The 21,086-nt window shown below is 44.1% G+C and overlaps 1 pseudogene across 1 annotated transcript; it reads right to left on the reverse strand.

The window, feature by feature from the left end:
* Positions 1-1,419: 1,419 nt before the first annotated feature.
* On the reverse strand, positions 1,420-17,803 carry LOC309958087 (Fc receptor-like protein 2; annotated as a pseudogene). The gene is made up of 7 exons: positions 17,775-17,803; positions 11,988-12,008; positions 7,456-7,577; positions 5,839-6,126; positions 5,527-5,551; positions 5,121-5,374; positions 1,420-1,748 (listed from the first exon to the last, which is right to left on the reverse strand). The product of its transcript is annotated as an Fc receptor-like protein 2 (transcript).
* Between the last annotated feature and the right edge of the window lie 3,283 nt (positions 17,804-21,086).

Below are 21,086 nucleotides of genomic sequence, written 5' to 3' on the forward strand. Positions count from 1 at the left end.
TGCAGGCACAGTTGAAACTTTGGCTCAGAAGAGCAATTTAGAGTCCTGTTGAGGGGAGCCGCAATGGAGCCGCAGGTAAAGCATTAAGGTCTGTCCAGAACTGTTGGACCAACCAGGCCTGGGAGGCCAAAAAGGAGAGAATCTGAGGCCTGCTCAGTCTCCAGTCTCTAGTCTCCCTATCTTCAAAAAGAACTAGGCCAGAATGCTGTAGAGAAAAGGGAAAATGGTGGTAAGAAGAGGGAGATCTGAAAAGGGATTTTCCAGACAAATTCACGGTGTCTCCCTGGTGAGGTGAAGCCCAGTATAAGGAAGAAGGCCAAACCTGAGCCCCAGACCTGTCCCTCTCATGGAGACCATCCCAAATCAGTAAGCTGGCCCTGGGGCTTCTTCCTGGACTTTGCTCTTTCCAAAAGGTCTTTATGAGTGATGAGTGTTCAATCTTGTCCCAGCTCTGTCAGGAAGCTGGGCCAGGTATTACCTCACTTTTCTGACAGAGATAATGAGCTTCAGAGAAGTTTGCTGCTTCTATGGCTGGTAAGTGGGTGAAGCAGGCAGGTCTCAAGCTCTGCATAGCTGACTATAAATCCTGGATCCTTTCCGGTTTCCAAAGCTGATTCATTTCCCTGAATGAGCCACAGGCCTTTAGATGCTCCTAAAACAGGGCATGGGCTCAATAGTTCTAAAGACCCTTCTTTTCACCACCTCTCAAGGGCTGCTTCTGCACTCCTGGCCCAGGGCACTGGGGTGCTCCGCCAGAGATAGGGTCTGCGGCTGGGCCTGAGGGAGCAGTCCCACTGGCTTCTGCTCTAGTCACAAGTGTTATAGAGGCTTTGCGATCTGCAGTGGGCTTTCTTTATTTTACTTCCACCCTCAGTTTGTGGCCTGGTTTCCTTGACGGACCCAGAGTCTTTCCAATGTCCTTCCCATCCCGCACCCCCTGTCCCATCAGGATCTTGAGAGAGAAGGAGCATCTGGATCTTCCCCACCCTGTGCTCCTTCTATTCTGGGATTCATTTTGATGAGTAGAGTTGTTTAGGGGACAGAACGCAGAAGAGCTGCTGGGATTATAGAACAATGTAAGCAGTGTGACCTGGATTAAAATCACTCAAACTGTGTAATTCTATGCTTTCATAATTATTTTCCTGGTATTATGGCCAAACTCATGGCTATGAAAATGCCAGCATCTTATCTTTTGAGGTGGCAGATACAGGCTAATAATAGCATGCATAAGAGAGTCCTTTATAATTCTGGACTACCTAATATGAACTAACAGTGTTGTCCTGACCACATGCTAGTGTAGAATGTGTGAGTGGTTCTAAAGGCAGCAGGGGCAATGGGGAGTATCAAGGTGGATTGGAGGCAGCATAGAGAAGGGCCTCGGAGGGGGGTAAGCCAGTTCCCATGCCCCAGGCCCTGCCATCACCCACTTTCACACACTACGCCTGTATCCTCATTGTGCCCACAGTCAAAGGTCTCCACCTGTTCACATTCAGCCAGGGCCTCTTCTGTCCCATTGCACAGGGCTACCTGAATAAATACAGGTCAGTCCTCTTCTGCCACTGGCAGATACAACATGCCTGCAGGTGTGTGTCTGGCTGCTCCACAGCCCAGCTCCTGGCACACCACGGCCACATTCTTCATGTCCCAGCCATCATCACACACAGTGCCCCAGCGACCTTCCTTTTCCACCTCCACCCGCCCATTGCAGTGGAGGGCACCATTCACCAAGCGGATTTTAGGTGGATGTTCTGCAAACAGAAGGGGTCAGAGCACACTCAGAAATGTCCTCTTGGGCTTCCCTGGTGGCGCAGTGGTTAAGAATCCGCCTGCCAATGCAGGGGACATGGGTTCGAGCCCTGGTTCAGGAAAATCCCACATGCCATGGAGCAACTAAGCCCGGGCGCCACAACTACTGAGCCCATGCACCAAAACTACTGAAGCCTGCATGCCTAGAGCCTGTGCTCCGCAACAAGAGAAGCCACCGCAATGAGAAGCCTGCGCACCGCAACTAGAGAAAGCCCTCACGAAGCAACGAAGACCCAACGCAGCCAAAAATAAATAAATAAATAAATAATTAAAAAATAAAAGAAATGTCCTCTTAGGGCAGTTCCCAGTGTTAAGAGAGGTTGTTTGATAGTGGTGGTGATATGTGGTGTGGGGGTAGGGGGCTTGCTGAGTTGGGAACTACAGAGCTTTGCTCTATCCTATGCTAGTACCATCTCCTAAGAGCATCTCACCCCACCTAAGGCCCTCACTCAAAGACACCTAGGAAAAGTTTTTGCTTTCTGAAAACAAAGGAATATGGGCACATAGAGACTTATGGTTTGATTCTTATGAGCTCAGAAAGATCTTAGAAAAAGAGAAGGTTAGAACTAGATCTTTCCCAGAAATGGACACCGAGGCTTAGAATAGGGAAAGGCCTAGAATAGGTCAGTTGAGTTACTCAGTTTCCTTTTGCTCCACTCTATTACTGACTTCACCAATCACAGGCTCATATTCTCTGCAGAGAGAAAGGGGTGAACACATCACACAGACTGGTCAATCCCTAATCTTTGCCTATTTTTTTTTGTTGTTGTTGTTGCAATACGCTGGCCTCTCACTGTTGTGGGCTCTCCCGCTGCGGAGTACAGGCTCTGGACGCGCAGGCTCAGTGGCCATGGCTCACGGGCCCAGCCGTTCCGCGGCATGTGGGATCTTCCCGGACCATGGCACGAACCCGTGTCCCCTGCATCGGCAGGCGGACTTTCAACCACTGTGCCACCAAGGAAGCCGTCTGTCTATTTATTTGGTTTTTGTTTTTTAAACTGGAGTAATGTGTAAAGAGAGTCTTTTCTCTAGGATATCTAGCAGAAAGGAGGGATATAAGCCTGGAGATGTCAGTGGCCAGCTTTGCCTGTCTGAGAGTTAAGCTAATGGAGAAATGCAGAGGAAAGAGGGGAGGCAAAGACAGAATGCTCGGCCAGTCGCACATTAGCCATGTCCATACCTGAGCCCTCCCACCAACTTCATTTCTTTTTTTTTTGGGACCAAGCCCTTTTGTATGGGATTTCTGTCATTAACAACCAAAATGTCACATCTTACACAGTCAATTACCAAGTTCTTGGCAAAGCCTCTGTAAAAAGCTAAATTTAAAAGAATTATAGGTAATAATGTGAATATGATTCTCAAAAATTAATAGATTAAAAAGAGCAAACATATGTAAGACTCTATAGAAACTGAATAGATCAAGCAGCTAGCTTAATTTAATAAAAAAAAACCCTGAACTTTGTATATCCTAAACAGAAAATTCACATTCTTTTCAAATTCCATTTATAGTATTTAGAAAACTGTTGACTGTGTGTTAGGTCATAAAGAAATTCTCAGTAAATCCCCAGTGTAAAAATTATGCAGAACATATTCTTTGATAAAATTTAATACAAGGATAATAAAAAAATCTATAATGAAAAGTTTAAAAAAAAGAAATCTATAAGAAATTAATAAAATAGAAGATAAAAATGTATTCATAAGAAATGGTTGTCTCAAGTTATAAAATAAATATGTGAAACATATTTCACATGCTTTGGAAATTAGACAAATAAAAATATTATACATTGAAACTTGTAGGATGAGATAAAATGGTACTGAGAAGAAACCATGCAGTTTTTAATGCACTTATTAGGAAACAAAGATGAAAAATGAATAAGACATTAAAGAACCACATAAAATAAACTTAAAAAGGAAGAAAGATATACTGAAGATAAAGGAGAAATAAATGAATTAGAAAACCAAAAACCAAATAGATTTGAATTAAAAAAAACAAACCTAGGGCTTCCCTGGTGGTGCAGTGGTTGAGAGTCTGCCTGCCGATGCAGGGGACACGCGTTCGTGACCCAGTCCGGGAAGATCCCACATGCCGCGGAGCGGCTGGGCCCGTGAGCCATGGTTGCTGAGCCTGCGCGTCCGGAGCCTGTGCTCCTCAACAGGAAAGGCCACAACAGTAAGAGGCCCGCGTACCACAAAAAACAAAAACAAAAACAAAAAAACTCTGGCTCTTTAAAAAGAGGAATAAAGACAAACCTCTGGCAAATATGATTAAGAAAGGGGTCACACAAACCAGAAATGAGAAGAGCGCATAATCACATCTATAAAGGCTGTCTGAAAATTCGATGAGAATACTATGTACTAAATTTGGGTAAAATCATCCAAATTATTTTAACAAAGGATAGAAAATTTGGAGAATAATAAAAAAGAGGATTTGACAATGGAGGTAAAGATCTAACAGGCTCAGAATGTTGTTTGGGCTAGTTCTAAAGACTTATCAAGTAGCAGATAATTCCAATATGGTTTTAAGCTGCAGGGCACAGAAAATATGGAAAACCTCTGAAAACATTCTTATGAGGCTAACCTATCCCTGAAACCAAAACTAGTTCAAAAAATAAAACTCACTTTTAAATAAAGATGCAAACATTTGAAATAAATATTAGTAAGTTGTATGTAGCTGCTACCTATGATGATATAACAACTAAGAAGGGTTTATAGCAGGAATTCAATAATTGTTCCATATTAGGAAATCTATTAATGCACTGCTCCACAATAATAAATTAGAAGGAAAAACATTATATAACCATCATATTAAAAAAGTGGCAGGGAGCAAAGTTTTTCAATTCTGTAGCCCTAGCCTAAAGTTCTATCTTTGCACCTATTAGCTGTGTGACGGTGGGCAAGTTACTTATTCTAAATTTCGTTTCCTCATTAGTAAAATGAGAGTTGTTAATGGAGATTAAATGAGATAATCCTAGTATCATTTGGAGTCCTAGAATCTGGTTTGTTCCTGGGGTTTCAACTTTTTCCTTAAGTATTTACAAGGTTTGGTTGTAACTCCTTGCTCACTGAGAGCTCTGAGCATACACTTACCCCACTTCCAGTACTGCCTTGATCCTAGTACAGTACCTATTTCACACCTATCTGATGAGGTAAGTGACAGGGAAACAGGAAGGCCAGTGATGCTGTTGTTTAGACCAATGAGAAGGAGAGACTGGAAGAGCTGACAGGCTCTCTAGGCTAGCTTCGATTCCCTGAGGGAGAGGAAAATCCATGGAAAGGACGCACAAGCCATGGTTTAGCATAATGGCAACTAGTACTGTGGAAGGAGATGTTGGACTTGTCCTTCCCGTGACGTTGGGCCCCCAGGCCACTGTCAGCTTCACAGGCATGGTTCCCAGAATGCCCTGTGGTCAGAGAGAGGTTGAAGGATGCTCCTCCTCCAAAAGGCACCGAGGTGCTCCCCAGGGTGACATTTTCATGATAAAACCGGTATAGGATGGGGGGAGATGCTCTCTTGTTCTCACAGCGAAGCTCCACCATGTCCCCAGTGAAGGTCTGGACCCCAGAAGTACTGAAAGTGAGGACAGGATGTGACACTGGAACTGATAAAGGCAGGACGGTCCATCAAAGAGGGTCTCTCGTGCCGGCACAGACTTATAACCCACTCCATCCTCACCCAAGTGTCCACACAGTATCCCTCGAGCCCCAGGGATTCTTTCTCACTGTCGCACCTCCTGATCTAACAACACTGCAGAGACAGTTCCCGTAAAGCTTTGATAAGTTCTGGAGCGCGTGCCTCTGGCCGTGCCACGTAGCCTGCCTCCTGTCTCCCCTTGTCATCTCCTTTAGCTCTTCTGCCACTGTAGCCGCTGCCACTGCCGCCAACACCATTGCAGTAACAATCCTAGCATGTTCAGACGGCTTCTTAACCTCTTCACAACCCTGTTCCGTATCATCCTTGGAACATCCTCACTGCCACAGAAGGAAACTGACCCCAGTTGGGACTCTCTGGCTAATTAGGAGAGTGCTACTTACTTCTCATGGAGACGTTCACCACCTTGCTCTGGATGAGGCCGTAGCCATTGTCAGCTGTGCAGTAGTAGCCCCCTGCGTGGCTCTCCCTGATAATAGGGATCTCCAGCTCTGCTCTCTGGGAGTGCTGACTTTTCTGCCCCAGACTCTCCCTCGTGTCCTCTCTGTGCCAGGAGGACGTGGTGTCCCTTGTGCCTTCAGCCACAGAGAAGACAAGGACCAGCATCTTCCCTTTGACCGCCTGATCCCCCTGGGGCTGGGTCTCCAGGAACGCTCCAGACATGGGGATTCCTGTGTAAACATAAGAGGGCAGGTGAGGGCCTGATGCAGAGGCTGTTACTACCTGCTGAGCGTTATGGCAGGTGGAGATGGTAGAAGGTTTAGGCAGAGGTGTATTTTTCATCGGGGAGGTGCATGCTGAGGGCCTTCAGGAAGGATCACCCTGCTACTGAACACTCCAAAACTTCAAACTTGCACTTTCTCCACACTCATTAGCCTTCACTAATGCCCATAGCCTACAGTAATCTTGCTCCTTCCTGATCTCCAGATAAACTTGGGGCAGTGGGTATGGTGGGAGGGGGACAGGGGGAGTCCCCACCCACCTCTGCCACTTATTCATTGCATGATCTTGGTAGATAAATTAATCTCTCTGATCCTCAGTTTTCTCAAAGATAAAGTGTGGATAATCATACCAACTTTATAGAGTTCTCATGAAGATGAAACAAGATACAAGATGTATAAAGAACCCATTACACGGGAGATGTCCAGCAAATGGTAGCTATTACCAGTACCACCCTCCACGGGCCTGGCTGAGGTAGGAAATGTAGCAAGGTGGTTAAAAGGGCAAACACTGGTACCAGAGTGCCTGGGTTTAAATTCCAGCTGTGCCATTTGTTTGCTGGGTTCCCTTGGTCAGGCCATTTAACAGCTCTGTGCTTTCAATTCCTCATGTGTAAAATGGGGATGACAGTAGTATCCATTTTACAGATACTTTCACCCTACTTCACAGGGTTGCTGTGAGGACTAAACATAAAACTGCTCTGAGCAGTGCCTTCCTAGTACTTGGTAAACTTTCTACAAGTCTTCCCCTCTGCAAATATTTCTGAGCATCAGAGGGGTTCTGAATTGAGTACAACAGCTTGGGTTCAGGCTTAGCATTTAGTAAACTTATTATAAATGCTGGGGATCCTTATTGTTGTTTCTATCATCATCATGATCATCATCATCATCATCATCATCATCATCTCATCATCATTATCACCATCATCACTTTGTTCCTTCATTGCTCTACCTGGGTTAAATGTGCCTCCTAGTTGGGAGTCATTCTCTGCAGACAGAGACCATGATTTATTTATCTCTTGGTTCACTGAGCATACTTCAGTGCTAGGCATACATAAATGCTCCAGAGAGGGATTATTTTCTGACAGGGAGAGCAAAGCTATTGGGAAATGGTGCCATGGTAGCAGTTAATAAAGCAGAACCCAGATGGGTCATTGTAGCCCTCACACACACGGGGATGGGGGGAAGCACAGTTGAAAAGACAAACACAGGTCTGAATGGGAGCTACTGTTCTTCTCTGTGCCACCCAGCCCAGCAGTCCAGCGCTGAAGCTCAAGCTACACTGTATATAGGATTGGTGACTCTGTTTTGAGATACTGTGAGATGCTGTCATCGCTTCACACCAGTAATATCCTGAGTCTTCCTTCCGTATTGATGAGATCCAAAACTCTGTGAGCTCTAGTCTGACCTCAGGGTGTGGTCATCCTTGAAGAAGGAGTAGCCAGCCACCACACTGTTCTGTGACCCAGCCCTACAGCTTGGGCTTTTTTGGGGGAAATTTTTCAGTTGGCAATGGAGCTAGAAATTATTAAAAATCAATTTGGAATTGTAGCACATTGGGATGAATTGCAGAGAAAATGTTTGTTGCTCTGATAAAAATCTTAATCCAATGGAGTTGGAGGAATCAGCCTCCCTGGCTTCAGACTATACTACAAAGCTACAGTAATCAAAACAGTATGGTACTGACATAAAAACAGAAATATAGATCAATGGAACAGGATAGAAAGCCCAGAGATAAACCCACACACATATGGTCACCTTATCTTTGATAAAGGAGGCAAGAATATACAATGGAGAAAAGACAGCCTCTTCAATAAGTGGTGCTGGGAAAACTGGACAGGTACATGTAAAATTATGAAATTAGAACACTCCGCAACACCATACACAAAAATAAACTCAAAATGGATTAAAGACCTAAATGTAATGCCAGACACTATCAAACTCTTAGAGGAAAACATAGGCAGAACACTCTATGACATAAATCACAGCAAGATCCTTTTTGACCCACCTCCTAGAGAAATGGAAATAAAAACAAAAATAAACAAATGGGACCTAATGAAACTTAAAACCTTTTGCACAGCAAAGGAAACCATAAACAAGACCAAAAGACAATGCTCAGAATGGGAGAAAATACTTGCAAATGAAGCAACTGACAAAGAATTAATCTCCAAAATTTACAAGCAGCTCATGCAGCTCAATATCAAAAAAACAAACAACCCAATCCAAAAATGGGCAGAAGATCTAAATAGACATTTCTCCAAAGAAGATATACAGATTGCCAACAAACGCATGAAAGAATGCTTAACATCATTAATGCAAATCAAAACTACAATGAGATATCATCTCACACCCGTCAGAATGGCCATCATCAAAAAAATCTAGAAACAATAAATGCTGGAGAGGGTGTGGAGAAAAGGGAACACTCTTGCCCTGCTGGTGGGAATGTAAATTGATACAGCCACTATGGAGAACAGTATGATTTCTTAAAAAACTACAAATAGAACTACCATATGACCCAGCAATCCCACTACTGGGCATATACCCTGAGAAAACCATAATTCAAAAAGACACATGCACCACAATGTTCATTGCAGCACTATTTACAATAGCCCAGAGATGGAAACAACCTAAGTGTCCATCATCGGATGAATGGATAAAGAAGATGTGGCACATATATACAATGGAATATTACTCAGCCATAAAAAGAAACGAAATTGAGTTATTTGTGGTGAGGTGGCTGGACCTAGAGTCTGTCATACAGAGCAAAGTAAGTCAGAAAGAGAAAAACAAATACCGTATGCTAACACATATATATGGAATCTAAGAAAATAAAAGAAGAACCTAGGGGTAAGACGGGAATAAAGACACAGACCTACTAGAGCATGGCCTTGAGGATATGGGGAGGGGGAGGGGGAGGCTGTGACGAGGTGAGAGAGTGGCATGGACATATATACACTACCAAGCGTAAAGTGGATAGCTAGTGGGAAGCAGCCGCGTAGCACAGGGAGATCAGGTCAGTGGTTTGTGACCACCTAGAGGTGTGGGATAGGGAGGGAGGGAGGGAGGGTGACGCAAGAGGGAAGAGACATGAGAACATGTGTATATGTATAACTGATTCACTTTGTTATAAAGCAGAAACTAACACACCATTGTAAAGCAATTATACTCCAATAAAGATGTTAAAAAAAAAATCTTAATCCCAGGCCTGAACTTTGGATCATTCCCCTTCAGTGTAAAACAGAGGTGGTGTCAGACATGAAGGAATGGAATGGAGAAAGAGACTGGACTTGAGAGGGTTTGCTTAGGCTGTCTGCCCAGCTCACCCTTCCAGCCACAAATTTATGGTGGAAGGAAGGAGTGCCAGCTCTCAGGGTCTTCTCTCATTGTGTCAAGATCCAGTCTTCAAAGTGGGATCTGTGAAACTCTAATTCAAAAAGATACATGCACCCCAAAGTTCATAGCAGCACTATTTACAATAGCCAAGACACAGAAGCAACCTAAATGTCCATTGACAGATGAATGGATAAAGAAGATGTTGTATATACAATACAATATATACAATGGAATACTACTACTCAGCCATAAAAAAGAGTGAAATAATGTCATTCGCAGCAACATGGATGGACCCAGAGATTATCATACTAAGTGAAGTAAGTCAGAGAGAGACAAATATCATATGATATCACTTATATGAGGAATCTAAAATATGATACAAATGGACTTATTTACAAAATAGAAACAGACCCACAGACATAGAAAACAAATTTATGGTTACCAAAGGGGAAAGGGAGAGAAGGATAAATTAGGAGTTTGGGATTAGCAGATACAAACTATTATATATAAAAGGGATAAACAACAAGGTCCTACTGTATAGCATAGGGAACTATATTCAATATATTGTAATAACCTATAATGAAAAAGAATATGAAAAAGAACATATATGTTACATATATTCAGTTATATATGTATAACTGAATCACTCTGCTGAAAAGCAGAATCTAACAGAAAATAATAAATCAACTATACTTCAACTTTAAAAACATGCAAAGTGGGACCCATAAGGAGGTGGAGAGAAAGCATTTAGAACTTTCATATTATATTAAACATTGCCTCATCTTTCCTCATCAAAACATTTTCTGTTTTCTTTTTAAATTTATTTAATTTTTTGGGCTACATTGAGTCTTCGTTGCTGCACGCAGGCTTTCTCTAGTTGCGGTGAACGGGGGGTACTCTTCATTGTGGCGTGTGGGCTTCTCATTGCAGTGGCTTCTCTTGTTGTGGAGCTCGGGCTCTAGGTGTGTGAGCTTCAGTAGTTGTGGGATGTGAGCTCAGTAGTTGTGGCTTGGGGGCTCTAGAGCACAGGCTCAGTAGTTGTGGCACACGGGTTTAGTTGCTCTGTGGCATGTGGGATCTTCCCGGCCCAGGGCTCGAACCCGTATCCCCTGCATTGGCAGGCAGATTCTTAACAACTGCACCACCAGGGAAGCCCCAAAATGTTCTGTTTTTGTGTATGTTTTACAACGTTCACCATCAATACAGGGATCTATATCTATGTAATACATTTAAAGTACATGCTGAAAATTTTTTTCTTGATAGAGCAAAGTGATCAAATAAGTTCAGAGACAACTACTCTATACCTTTTAGCCACTTTGAAAGTTCCACCATTACACTAGGAGGTGGGGGTGGAGGGCGAGGGGGGCATAAATACTGATAAAGAAAAAGAAGTCTTAAGCCCTCCTGGAGGCCAAAAGTTTTCTTCCTCCACATTGAGACTGGGTAAGTTTTCCAGTAAAGATTATAGAGATGAAATCTATTTGATTAAAGAAATATTTGAGAAATAAGATTTATGTGACCAACTTGGTAATAATGACAGGGCAAGGGAGAATAAGAAATGATGACTCCAGGTTACACTGAGCCTGGAACAAGGATTGGACCATAAGTGGCCTTTAACTTTGACATATTACTTACAGACGCTTTCCTTAGACGAAGGTACAATTGTACATATGCACACATTTTTACCATGACTTCAGGGAGTTCACTGGATCCTATGAGGCTGATTCAGAGACCCTCTAATCTGTTAAGAACACTCTTGCTTAAAATTATGTCAGATATAATGTAATTTATATCATCAGACATACAAGTACTAGATTTATAAGTATCACTTCCCCTCCCTATAATATAATGAATACTTTCTCAAAGGAATGATTCAGGAAGAAAATGTTAACTTTCCAGTCTAATATAAAACAAAGCTTTCCTCTTTATTTCATTACATTAGAATTCTAATTTAAAAAAAAAAAAGAAAGAAAGGGAAACAAGTTAGGCACAGATAGTTTGTAATCCAAATAAAAGATTGAGGGAAGTTCTTGTTCGACTCAGAGCATCTCCCTTGCGCACTGGTTTTCTCTCTGTTATATTTTTCCATCACTGCCTCCAGTGCTTCTGGTGGAGGCTATTGAGGTCCTGTGGCCAGAACCAGGAGAACGTTTTCGCAACAGTACATTGCATTGTTTGCTTTTCCTTCACAGTTAACTTCTTTCCTGTCCCAGGGCTTAATAGTAAAGGGAAAAGAATTCATTGCCTTGGAGGGTCAGGATAGGGTCTTTCACCCATCAAACAGACAGGTAACAAAGACGAATGTGACACTGGAGTATTCCTACCCCGGCTGGAACTAGGATGAGACACTGGCCTCCTGCTCTCTTTACCCCAGTCCAGGCCCTGATCCCTGGGAGGCTGAGAGAGGCGGTACCTTCCTTGCATGGAAGAATAAGTATGATTCCCAGAGACTGAAAAGAACGAAAGAACAAGTAACTCACCTGACTGCACCCTGAGAGGAGCTGTGAGAGAATAGAGTCAGAGAGTTACCACAGGACCAGGATAAAGATCTTTTTTAAAAAAGTTATAACCCTCTGAGAACCTTCCCAACAACTCTCTTTTTCCCTTTCTTTCTATCCCTTCTTCCCTCTACCCTCATCCTCCCTTCCCTTCTATCCTCCCTCCCTCAGTTCCTCTATTTATTTTCCCTCCTATTTTTCCCCTCCATCTTTCCTTGTTCCCTGACTCACAAGCAACACTCTCGTAGAATCAAATACTTGTTTTGTAAGACCCACAGTTTATAAACACAGTCCATCTCATTTACCAGAAGTTGGTTATTTTGTAGGTAAAATCTCAGAAGTTTTGTGATTTATTTTCTCCTCTTCCACCTTCTCTTTTTAAGACTTTTTTTTTGAGACATTTTGCCTGCCTGGTGGCAACACACAAGCCAGGAAGGACCAGGAAGGAAATGGAGGGGTCCTCTCACATCTAGTTGACACTGTTTCTCCCTTTATCCCTGTTTAGATCTAGTACTGCATTTGCATCCATATACAAGAGTCATATTAATCAGCAAAAACCACAATCTCATCCCATTATCTTGGAAGCCTCTCCAAAATTTAAGTCTAGGAAAGTTAGAGCTTAGCCAAAAATGTGGTAGCTTGAAGTGGAAGTGGGGTTGGGGGCAGAGTAGGATTTAAATGGGCTAGAAATAGAATTTACCCTAACAGAAAATTCCTTTGATGTCCTTTTAAGAAGTTTTCCAATTTTCCTAGAGATCAAAGTAGAAATGGTTATTAAACAGAGGGAGAAGGCATCAGTATTTGGAAAAGAAACTCACAGTACTTTATTTTTCCTAAGACCCCTGCTCTGCTCAGTACCCATCTGCATATTACCTATTGGTCCTGAGTTAGAAGCTGAAGCCCATTCCTACTCATCCCAGCAGAAGAAGAAGAGGTTCTGTGATGCCCAGGCACAGGTGGTTCTGCCCTGGCTGCCCCCAAATCCTGCTCCAGCATCCTACCCACCAAGGACCAGAAGCAATGGCCACAGCAACATAAGGTTGGAGGCGAGAAGTTCTCCCAGTGACAAGTGCAGCTCAGGTCCTAGAGCAGAATCCACAGTCTACCCCCATGGACTGTGAAGCCAGGACTGGGCACTGTGGTTCAGCAGGGATTTTATAGAAACAGAAAAAAAGGAAGTAGGAAAGTTCTCTGTTTGACAATCAGCATTGTCCCCACCCCCAGCCCCACATATGTTGAGAAAATAAATGTTCTTCTTTACAGAGTTTCTCAGATATGTGTGTATTGATTAGAAATTTTCCTTAAAATGTAAGATGTCTTCACCTTATAGCTAAAGTCCCTCTAGGGAAGCTTTCTAACTTGTTTTGACTTTGCTGATTTAGTTCTGTACCTGCTAAAGTTCAAATTACCTGCATGGTCTCTTTCAAAGGGAAATCCCCTTTGCCACTCAGAATGCACGGTCTGTTATGCAGTTCCTAATATTGTGACACCACGCTAACACCACATGGCTGCCGCTCTTTGGAGATCTCCCCAGACCACATGAAGAAATAAATAAACATTTGTTAAAAATAATGGTGGATTAGGATGATATTAGTTGGTATTATGTAGTCAGGGGACTCAGGAAGATACAAATTCTACCCAACCCAAGTCATCCCTGCCCTTGAGATGTTTCAGACTGGTACAAGCAGAATGGAAGAAGTAATACACTCTATGGTATTAACCTTGAGGCATTAGCCCCAAATTACTTTACAGTGGTCTGAAGAGCTTTAACACACACAGGGCAGGTCACATCTCTCTCCTCACACTTCAAAGTTCAAGAATAAATTTTGAAAGAGAGCTCTTATATCAGGCTGGAAATAGAATCAGTCTAGTGTTTAAAAGAAGTGACTTTAATGAAAGGACTGACTCACAGAGATGGGGACAGGGTTGAAACAATAAACTAAACATGATGGGTCACCCCGAGGCCAGTCACAGTGGGACACTGTTTCAGCTGAAGAAGCAGTGTGAAGAAGCAAGGGGAGGAAGGACTGTTACAAGAGCCCAGTGAGAACTGGAGTCACCAAGGAGGGGCCGCCAGGCGGAGCTGTGACTGTGGAAGGATGAAGCTACTGCTGGAGATGAGACGCTGAAACCGAGAAGGAGGGGGAAAATGCCCTGGCCTCTGCTTGCTGCCTGGTCTCCCCTTAGCACCTCCTACTGATGGAGTCCAACTGTACACCGGAGAGGCTGGCTGATGCAGTCTGCAGGAGTCAGCGTCCCAGGGCACAGAGCAGCAGAGAAGGGCAGAGCATGGGTCTGGGGTGGGGTGAGAGTGGCTCAAATCGAGAGTAACTAGTGTAGACCTAAATGGGGAGAAAAAGGTTATACCAGCATTAGAAGCTCCTTCCCAGCAAAAACCTTTCTTTGTCCGTGTTCCCCACCTGATACTGTCAATGTGTGGGTTGTTGAGACGAGACCAAGAAGAGATTTGGGTGAGGCAAAACCGAGCACCTTGATGATGCTCAGTCAGCCACATTAAGGAGGAATTATTTTTGTTTTTTTTTTGCGGTACGCGGGCCTCTCACTGCTGTGGCCTCTCCCGCTGCGGAGCACAGGCTCTGGACGCGCAGGCTCAGCGGCCATGGCTCACGGGCCCAGCCGCTCCGCGGCACGTGGGATCCTCCCGGAACGGGGCACGAACCCGCGTCCCCTGCATCGGCAGGCGGACTCTCAACCACTGCGCCACCAGGGAAGCCCCAAGGAGGAATATTGACAATGGAATAAACAAGGCAAATGAACTCTTCTTTACTAGCAATTTGTTGGCTCACAAGTGGCCCCTGTACGTGGAGGGCAAGGAAAGACCAAAGTAAGAGGTAGACCACTCCAGACGGGTACGTGACAGGTTTAATAAGCAAGGCGACTTACTCACGAGGCTTGTCTTGGGTGGCCACAAGTGAGTGATTTTTGCCCTCACCCACCATATCTTAAGAGTTTATTTAGAGGCCTTAACTGGGTTTAGGCACATATACCGTCAAGACAGTCTCAAGAACACACTGCTCTCTCAAAGGCTGTGTACTTGAAAATGGCTCCCACTGTGGGAGCACAGGGAGGGGGTGAGGCACCTATGATTGTCCGGGTCCAGTTCTTGGGTCAAGTGGCAGTCATGTGCTCTGGTTATTTCCTCCAACATTTTACCCCTCGTGATCGACTCTTACAACTTCACAGAGCCCCCTCTCCAACGATGTGCCCTGAGTGGTCAGCAAGGGGTCTCACCAGCGTGGAGGTGGCTTGTTTGGCGGTTATCTGGCTGCACCAGAGTCAGATACCACAGCAGCAATACGGGCACCTGTAAGAGAAAACACAGATCAAGATAAGGATTCCTAAAATAAGTAACAGTTTTTTCCACCAAGAGCCCCATGATCCAAACCACTGATTTACTAAGTCTCCTAGGCTGGGGGTCCGATCACTCAGGATGTTTGTTTACTTGTGTTTTTATATGATTTAAAGACGATAACATTAGCAGATTCAGCTCTGAACATACAACACTTTTTGGATCATGGCATCAGGTTTTTTCTTGCGAGGCAATAATAACGTTCAAGGCTATTTTATTTTGGAGAGCAACTTTTCTCCTCCATTGAGAGCATTTCAGTGTTTGGTAAAGACAGGCTTTGCTGGCTGTCATTTAAGGCTTGCTGGGTCATCTTTGTAAGGACTTCTATATATGCTGTATTGTCCTCCAGGCCAATGGAGGGAACAAAGACAACAGCCAAACTGACCGTACTAATGGAAAACAGAACATGCCCACCCGACCTCGAGGAGAATGAGGTTGGCAGCTTTAGGAACTTGACTCAGGTGTGTCCTGGGTGAGGCAGCACGGTCAGGCATGAGGACATGGTCTGGGGGTAGGATAGGCCAGACCAGAACCCTTACCTTTTCTCCTCTTTTAATGGTGTGTATCCTGTTCCAGTTGCAGTGCGTTTCAGCAAGTCCAGTTTGTAGCAGGGCAGTTGGGCCCCAGTGGAGATCTAGTAGTTCTCCCTCACCCAGGGGTGTGAAGTATCTCACCCATCCTGGCGGGACTGAGACAGGAAGACAAGAATGCAGCCATTTTGGAAAAGGACCAGGGAACGGCCTTGAGCAAAACAGGCCTTGCCAGCTAAGGAACAAAGGCCCTGGGGGCCAGAGTTCCAGAGATAAAAAACTAGGAATAAAAAGTTAGCTTTATCTCTGTTACACTAATGAGTATACCTGGTTGCCACAAGGAAAAAAACTCAACTATACATTTTAAACTTACCTCTTCCTGTGCTTTCTTGCAGAAAAGTCTCATGCATTTCTTTCCCCTCACAGAAGCACTCCCTATTCCTGATAGCCACCCTTTGATCACCTGCTGCAGATCAAAGAAGTCTGTTGATTTCTGGAAATGAGACAAAACCTCACTTTTGTTATAAAAGCAACTCGGCCCTTCTACGGGGGGAGCTGGCACTGTTTTTCTGCCTTCACCCTTCCGCGCAAGTTATCTCTTTAAATAAAAAGCTCTGCTTGCCTAAGAATCTTGTGGAGGCCATATTCAATTCTATGATATTGCTGTCTAAGAATCTGGAAAGGGCCTGATGACAGGATGTCCCACTGAAAATTTCAGTAGACAATTCCTTACCTAGGCGTGACGGGGCTTGATGTTCTCAGCAGCATAGCTCATTGATCCAATGGCTGTTTCTTGTGATTCCCATACCTTTACGATATTTAGTGCCTCAGCAGTGGTCCCCAGTCTGGCACATAGGGCAACAGGCCCTGCTGGTTAATCATTCAAATGTATGAAAGCCTGGGACATGACTTTGGTCCACCCAGCCAAGGTGGGTTTTCCTGTTAGTAATTTACTCTGCTGTTTTCTGTTTGTTTGTTTGTTTGCGGTACGCGGGCCTCTCACTGTTGTGGCCTCTCCCGTTGCGGAGCACAGGCTCCGGACGCGCAGGCTCAGCGGCCATGGCTCATGGGCCCAGCTGCTCCGCGGCATGTGGGATCTTCCCGGACCAGGGCACGAACCCGTGTCCCCTGCATCGGCAGGCGGACTCTCAACCACTGTGCCACCAGGGAAGCCCTGCTGTTTTAATATTCTATTTTTCTTTTTTATTAACCTGCTGCTTGCAGGTTATAGGGGAGATGGAACCTCCATTTAAGGTCTTGTTCTTCTTCCCAGTCTTGCATATCATGACTTTTGAAATGTGACCCTTAAATAATGTCTATTTGATGAGGGTACCTTTACATGGTTCTCAGCTTCTTTAAACCCCTAATGGTGGTAGCCTGATTTGCTTGGCAACGGGAAAGAGCTTGAGTTAAGCCAGACACAGTATACACACTCACCAAGGCATACTTAGAAACCTCACTCAGAGGGAGGGTGTAATATAATCAATCTGTCAATCCCTCACCAATTGGGAACTCTGCTGGATGGTTCCAGACTACTTTGGCAGTTGCCTTGGATGTTGTTTAGAGTACACAAAACATGCTGTTACTGTATTAACCAAGTCACTATATTTTAAAGGCAACCTGGCATCCTTGACACTACGTCATCCTACCCAGGTGTTGCGGTGGCCACTCTTTTTGTGCACTCAATCCGCTGTATCTACTGAAGGGTCAATTTGTAGGGCTTGTACCTAAGCTAGGGCAACAGCTTCCTGATTGCCAAGAGATGTCAGTGTCTGATGAGCTGGAAGATGGAAGACAGTGAGGATGGCCTCAGGCTCTTGCAGGTGAACCCAAATGTCTTTCCACATCCCCTGACTCCCAGGGGCTTACTTATGATCGTCCACCCCTCGGTTCCCCATTGTTCAAGCCATAGGGTTAATCTCATTAGAAAAGCCCAGCAGTCAGTACAAGGGGTTAATGGCCCGAGTTCATGAATGATCGCCAGCCAAACTGCTTGAGGCTAGCCCACTGGCTGCTGTGTTTGCAGGCATCTGAATACCAGACGTAGAGGGAATGTTTTTCATTCACTTTTTATAGGCTTCAGGGGGCTACCGCAGGAATAGAGGGGTGGTATTTGGAGAATCTACATACTCTACAAGGCCTAGTAGTGCCCACATTTTTAGAGACGGTGGGCTGGCAGATAGGGTGCTCCTTTGCTGCAAATAGGCTGCAGCTAAGTTGGAGTGGGGGTTTGAGCCATGGCGGAGGTGGGTTGATGGAACATATTTTTAATCCACCCCCTGATAGGAAGGGAAGTTCTTACCATGATGTGCTGTTCCTTTGTGAGATGCCGTACCTTGAGGAGTGCTGTGTACACTGCTAGGGGCTGTGGCGCTGTGGGAGTCTATCGGGTTTCTGCCCCCTTCCAGAATCCTAACTATACTCTCTCCTTCTTTTGTCTCTGCCACAGTGCCTAACTCACACCTTCCAGAATCACCGATACATCTAAATCAAATGGTAGCCCTGCTTGGGTGATGCCCAGAGCTTTAATTTGTTTCATTAGTATTTTTGCCTTCTCAAAGGTGGCTTGCTGCTCTGATCCCCAGCCCCCCATATGCCTTCTTTTTACTAGGAAGTATAAGGGACAGAGGCACTGTGCCAGGTGGAATAAAACTCTTCCCAAACCCCCAAATCCCTGCAAAGCTTTTCATCTCGTTTACATTCTTAGGAGTTTGATAGGCTTGCATCTTATAATTACAGCTTCTGGGACAGCGCACATCTTACCTGACCAGACAACTTCCCAAACTTCATGGTAGTGCCTAGGCATTGAATTTTTGCAGGTTCACTGCTTATCCTGTCTTGCAGATGTTTCAGCAAAGCCTACCGAGTGTCCTGCAACAGAGGCAAGTCTTCACGTGAACATTATATTATTAATGTAATGGGCCCATTTTACTGATGTGAGGAAGAAAAGGAAGGATAGATCTTGAATTATCATCCCATGACATATTGTGGAACTGTGCAGGTAACCTTGGGGAAGTTCTTGAAAGGTCCATGTGAAAGCAAAATGATCTTAGTTATCAGAAACCTTATTTGTAAGGTATCTTTCTCATGAGTCTCTTGAAGATGAAGCACTTTTGTAAGAACATTTATGTTAATAACATATATTTATATAAAATAAACCTAAAGAAAGTTTAGCATCAATTTTTATTTGACCAATAATATAAGAAAATTTTGTCCTTTTAGTAGATGAAATAAAATGAAGTTTCAGTTTTACATAAGTATATTGTTGACATCAAGTTTCATTTTTTCTTTCTGTCAGTTAAATAGAGCTCTTAAAAAATAATTTTGGCAATATCCTTCAGAGGTAGAAAAATACCACATATACATAACATATAGCCATAGATATATGTAAACATACACAGAAATTTAAACATAGACCCCACAGTTTTTATTCAAAAACTTTAGCCATGAATCAGGCACCCACTTAAATGGCAAATGCTTTTTATTGGTATTTTTGGGGAAGACTTTTAAGATTTGTATTTGTCCTTGATGAATAACCTTATGGAGGCTGTGGATTAGATTTTGAGCAAGAGAGATTCTATAGCAGTCTGTATTTTAAAAATTCTGTCCCCTCTCCCCAGCCTTCTTTCAGTATTTGCCCACTGTGTTGGGCAGTGTTTTAGTTATCTCCTGGGGTGTTTATATTTTAAAGACATGATAAGATTTACAACTTCGAGGGACAGAGAAAGAATGCAAGTTTTCTCCTAGGTGTTTTGGGCTATATTTCTCTATTATTGGAAGTCTAGAGTAATTGTTATTTAAAATTTTCCTTTGTATGGGGGCTCAGATGGCATGAGGAGCACCGTCTGCTTTATGGTCAATCATCATAATATCCTTCCCCTTGTTCTGTTCACTTTCCCAGGGATTTTACCTCTTAGCATCTTAATCAGGCTTTGTCACGAGCACTTGGACCTTAACCTGTGGCAGCTTGTGCCCTCCTACCTGTGTAAAACAGTGCGTCAAGGTCTCCAACTGATTATTCTGCTCTTCCACCTTTCTGCCAGCCCCGAGCTAGCAGAGCAGTGGACAACAGCACATCCTTCTCTAACTTCACCTCTTGTTCCAACTTTCTAATTCAGGCTTCAGCTTCCAGTTGGGTATTGGTGGCCAGCCTAACTGCCCAAGTAGAGGCAGCCCACTGAAGCAGCCATTCATTTCTCTTCCTTTCCACAGTGCACTCACTATGTGTAGTTTCTCAAACAAATGTATTAAAGCAGCTGGCATTTTCAGGGCATCCCTGTACTCACTTGGCAGTCCACACACATCTAACACAGAAGCCACCCCTCCACATGTAGAGGTCGATGACCACCTCAGGATTTCCCCCATAGATGTCAGTTTCCCAAGGCCCATTATGTTGGTCTCCTGGCTGGCTCACCAATTGTTGGTTCACAAACTGGCCCCCATACACGGAAGGCAAGGAGAGACAGAAGAAAGAGGCAAAGCACTCCAGACTGGTAGGTGGCAGGTTTAACAAGCAAGGAAACTTACTTAGGAGGCTTGTCCTGGATGGCTACCAGATGAGTAGATTTCTGCACCCTCTCGCCAAATCTTATAAGTTTATATAGAGGCCTTAACTGGGTTCAGTCATGTATACTCTCCAGATGGTCTCAACAACACATTGTTCTGTCAAGGCTGTATCCTTGAAAACAGCTCCCACTGTGAAGACAGTAGGCAGGACGTATACTTCAAATACAGTGGAGGGCATGAAGAGCTTCTGATTGCCCAGGTCTGGGTCTCAGGTCAACTGGAGGTCACGTCCTCTTGGTTACCTCCTCCAACACAATTTCAGATCCAGATTCCAAAGGTAGCTCTTTTTAGCCTATGTTATAGACCTTTATGACTTTACAAAGCCTTTTCCCTGAGTCAATCTACCCCTGGAATACAGATGTGTGCATACGTGTTGAAACAAGCTAGAGCTTGTCTAAGCTACTAGGTGCAGGTCTTTCTCTGTTGATTTGTTTATGTTTAGCATCTGTGAGGATCAGGAGGCTGGAGGAGGCAGCATCTGAGGGCACAGACTCCAGGCCTGCCTTGTTGAATATATGGAAGAAGAGAGGGTAACAAAGAAATTCCATCCATATAGATACATATACATTCTGTTTTATAATGCCTTTGATATTTCACCCTCTAGAAGAGTGACCA

This window comes from Leucopleurus acutus (genome assembly GCF_964270905.1).
Source record: "Leucopleurus acutus genome assembly, chromosome: 2".
NCBI classification, from domain to species: domain Eukaryota; kingdom Metazoa; phylum Chordata; class Mammalia; order Artiodactyla; family Delphinidae; genus Leucopleurus; species Leucopleurus acutus.